The sequence below is a fragment of the Sinocyclocheilus grahami genome, unplaced genomic scaffold, assembly GCF_001515645.1.
Source record: "Sinocyclocheilus grahami isolate Dianchi unplaced genomic scaffold, SAMN03320097.WGS_v1.1 scaffold226.1, whole genome shotgun sequence".
In the NCBI taxonomy this organism is placed as follows: domain Eukaryota; kingdom Metazoa; phylum Chordata; class Actinopteri; order Cypriniformes; family Cyprinidae; genus Sinocyclocheilus; species Sinocyclocheilus grahami.
Window position 1 is genome coordinate 1,427,726 of NW_015505405.1, and position 5,099 is coordinate 1,432,824.

Below are 5,099 nucleotides of genomic sequence, written 5' to 3' on the forward strand. Positions count from 1 at the left end.
ATTGAGAACCGCTGGTCTAGAACAATTCTTACAAGTATAACACGATGTAGCTGGGCGCCGCGGACAGACGCCGAACGTCCCTGCCGGTGTGCCTACAGCCATAGAAAATAAAGTATTTGAATTTTAAAGATGTGGTGTGACGCTGCGCTTCTCGTCCGGTGCACGACCGCCTGAAACGCTGTTTTTTTTTTTCACCTCCATGCCCAAACGTCTTTGTTTGGGCTTCCGAAAGCAGATGATGTCAGGAAACAGTGGTTGCAATTTATTTTTTAACTCTGTCCCTGAGCATTATAACCCCAATTTGCTATTGTGTGCTGCGCATTTTACTGAGGACAGCTTCCACAAAATGAGGGAGTACAGTGCCTGCCGGATTTGCCAAAAAGCTTTTGTTAAAAGACGGAGCAAGGGGCGTTGCAGTACTGAAACACCGTCTAAGCTGTTTGCCAATCACAACGCACTGGGACAGCTAACCAATCACAACACATTTTGTTTTTCGGAAGGTGGACCTTCATCAAATTGAGCCGCTTGTGCCAGCCTGGGGAGAAAGGTATTTTAATAAAGTAAATTATGTAAAAAAGTATGCGTTTTTCTAACCACCAAGCATGAGAGCATGTTCTAGTACACCCCCAAAACAAAATCAAGACTTTGTAAAAGAGTATAATAGGACCCCTTTAAACCACTACCACTTAAAAAATGTTAAAGCAATAAGCAAAGAAAGAGAAAGAAAGAAAGAATACAAACAAACAAATAAATACATACATAAACAAATAAATAAATAACCCATTTAAAAAATGCAGTTGTTGAACAACTAGTGGACCATTCTTACCCACCTCTATATGATCTATCCAATTGTCTTCAATTCTAAAAATAAATTAACTTTTATACAAGTCTCACAATGCAGCAATTTGATTGATTATAACCCAGGATCACAGGGACATGTACCTATTAATCAGCTTTGACTAACCCACTTAAATAAAAGACCTCTTTATTGTTATGAAGCTAGCATATATTTTTAGCTCTCATATTTGATTCAATGCACAAGTTTTAAGCCATTATGGGCGACATAATCAAAATGCCATCATCGAAAAAGTTTCCGGCTAACAAAATTTGCACATTTAATAAGCAAATTATTTTAATGAAAAACCCTCATGCCAAACCAATTAGTAATGAATTATAATCTTATGATAAACGATCCTCTGTTGACAGCCGGGGGGAATTGTGCAATCAAACATTAATTATTCATTTGGTAATTAAGTTCATAGGTGTTTGGAGTGGAGGATTGGATGAGCAGAGAGAGCGGGCCAGCGGTGGCAGACCTCTTTCAGCGCTGACCTGTTTTGTTCACAGCACTGCCTGCTGGGATATGTCCCGCTGGCTATTTATGGACAGTTGGTTTCTGCGCTGACATGTTTAACATTGCTGAGCATTTCTGGGGTTTTAAAGTGAGGTCTTTTGCCATATTCTCTTTTGTGCATTATTCAGATGTTGATGTATATATTTGCTTGTAACTAGCTGACAACTGTTCTGTACGCACAGTTATAAACTGAATTTTATTTATTTAAAATCAAAAGTTGTTTTTTTAGAGTTTTTGAGAAACTTGGGACTTCTCAATACTTGATGCAAAAAATTTGTATTCTGAATGAAGTATTAACTATTTCTTACATACTATACAGCAGAGCCACAAAATATAATTTAAATTATAGTACCTTATATTACAATTTTGTATAGAATATTTGACTGTGTGGCTCTCTCACACACACACACACACACACACACACACACAGAGACAGAGAGAGAGAGAGTTATACTGTAGGCAATATCATACTGTAGGCTTATGCTCACCACGAGTCTACATTGTTGTGGATGATTGCTAGGGTGTTGCTATATCTTTACTTAGGGTTAAAGGTTTTGCTAGCATGGTTAACCACCAATCAGCAATGTGACAATTTTATTGTTATTTTCATCTCAGGTGCTTTGCTGAAGTACAATATGGCTGCAGAAGTATCCATGAGCTGTCATGAATAAAACGGCAGAATTCACATTGCTTTCTTCCGAATAGCACAGATTTAACCAAACAACTGCCGTTGATGGCTGGGAATGCTAACATATCCCAGAGTATTATAGATTTTCTTGATCCAGAGTGTCTTTTAGCACATGCTAGATGGTTGCTTATTCACCCCATATAAAAATAATCTCCTCAAATCTGTGATATTCTGGTCCGATATGCCTAATACCAAAATGTGATCAATAGTGAAAGTATTGCTAAATGTCAGCTTAACCAACTACCCTTAAGTTCTGTGTGTGTGTGTGTGTGTTTCTGTGAATTGTGAGGACTTTCCATAGACTTCTATTACTTTTATACTGGCCAAACAATATTTTCTATCCCCTATCCCAACCCTAACCCATAAACCTACCCCTTACAGAAAATACCTACCCCTTACTGTTTGCATTCTTACACTTTCAGATAAACATCATTTACTATTTTTAATCTTTTTTTCCCCTCGTGGGGACTGCAGACCTCACAATGTCAAAAATTTCAGGTTTTACTTTCCTTGTGGGGTCCCCATTTGGTCCCCACAATGTAGCATAAACAAGTACACACACATTATTATTATTATTTTTATTATTATTATTAACACTAATCTTCCCGATAAAGTAAAATAAAATTTAAAAACATAAATATAATATTAGAAATAAAGAAAAAAGAATAAATTAAACTGACTAATTATTTTGAATTATACGTCAGTGTTTAAAAAGAAAAATAAGTAAATGACAAAATGCTTCAGTTAATGTAACCTTTTATGTAAGTGGTAACTTAGATTTTGTGACAGTAGGTGCAATTGTATCTTTATCCAGTCTAAATAAATAATAACCATAACAACAAGGTACTATCCAGATGCAATTCTAAGTTAATGCCTGGAGGATAAACTGACAGTTGGCCGATATATTGTGCTATACACCAAAACTAATGCAAGAGGTTTATTTTTTTAGGAGACATTATTATGCACACCTTATTTTAAATTTTCACTTTGTTATTATCAAAACAGAGCAACAAGTGGATGGCAGCTTGGCTACTGTCTCCCTCCTGATTTTTTTTTTTTTTTAATTTTTTTTAAGACTGTTGCTTTTTACTACCAAGATGCAGTTTTTGAGCACAAGTTATTCCATAATGGATACAAACAATAACTGTCCCTGAAGAAATGAGATGTAAACAAATAAATTATCATCCATATTACAACGTCCGTTGCTTTGTTGGACTAAAAGTGCTCTACGGGATGTTGTTCAGTGGACCCTTACTTTTCTAACTAAACGTCTCAGGTTATGTATGTAATCATGGTTCCCTGAGTAGAGAACGAGACACTGCGTCCTCTAGGGGTCGCTATACATGCTACCCGTGTCTGAAGCATACATTGAAAAAACACCAACAACACGTTGGCCGGCGACAGCCATGACGTCACTACCAGTGCGACTATAGTATAAATAGGAGCCCATAGATGGAAATGGTGCATCCCAAAACACTATGTTTGAGAAGTCTTCAACTCGATCTAAGGCTTATAATGCTGGAGTGGCTAGCAGTAAATCTGTAGCTGAGGGAGAAAACATCCAGCTCTTAATCAAGAGGGAGCTCGACCTACAGCATCTTCCAATGGTGGAACAGCTAGCAGTTACTTAGCTGAGGGAGCAACACCCCCAGTTCTCAAACGAGAGGAGGCTCGACCTGCAGCATGTTCCAAAGCTGGAACAGCTAGCAATAATTTACTTAGCTGAGTGTAACACGCACTGAGTAGCGCTTGGTTCACAATTACTAAGTTACTATGTGACCACAACTTTGGTACAGTGGTAACTACGTGGGATTTCTTGGACCAGAAATCAGAAGACAAGTGTCGACTCACTAGAGCAAAAGGTAAGCAAAAAGTGTAAGAGTATTACCTATTTCAAAGGTCAGTCAATTAATAACACAGTTCACTTTGAGAAATTATCACATCTTCACAAATAAAACACCCTTCAACAACTTGAACAATTATATACACTAACAGATCATATTGAAACAAAAATTAAGCATTTTCAACATTTTTACATTACTAACTCACATTCCTAGTTAACGTTACAATAGCCGATAACAGTATTCACATTTAGTTTCATTAAATACATTTCTTATAACGAAATTTGTACTCACCAAGGAGAACTGTATCAGAAAAAATAAATAAATGAAGTATTCCTCTGAAGAAATACTGATTAGGCTCTATTTCATCAGCTTCTTGTTGCGTCTCTTTCAGTGCTGTTTCTTGTCGTGTCTTTCTCAAAGCGTGAGCTTTTAAGAGTTAATATCTCACTAATCTGGGTCTTAAATCAATTTACTACCATTATAAAGCGTTACAAATGATACTTAAGTGTTCCAGTATTTTGGAAACTCCAGTTAGAGCAGGTGCCAGGGATTCAGTGCTTGATCGTATTCATGCGTATTCAGTGCTCGTAATCATACAGAGAAGGGATAGTGCACCCAACAATAAATATTCTGTCATTTACTCACCTTCATGTCACTCGAAATGTGTATGATATAAATCGCACATTTTAAAATGAAAGTACCATATTGACCCGAATATAAGATGATGTTTTTTTCTTGGAAATACATCTGAAAAAACGCGGTCGTCTTATATTCAGGGTCTAGACTTTGACATGTCAATAATACACCCACAGCAATAGGTGGCGCCAAATACGCATAAAACGAGTGTGCCATGAAATACGTAATGTAATGCGTGTTGTAAAGATCGTGAGTAAAAACAAAAGAAGCAGAAAACCTTACAGCTGCATGAGTCGTGACTGTCACGTTAGCCTGATGGGACCAAACTCCCTTTGTGATTTTAAAACTTAAGACAGTACCCAGATTTGAAGACTACAGTAAGATTTAACTTCTACTTTTAATAAGATTTTGGTAGGCTACTATTAGATGGATAGCCTAAATGTCCTAATTCAGATGGACTACCTGTTTTGTTTTTTTAATGGTATATCAAAAAGTGTATATTTTTATGTATAATATGAAAATAATTTAAGACCACATTCTTTCAAAACAAAAAGTAAAATAGGAAAAATATGCAATA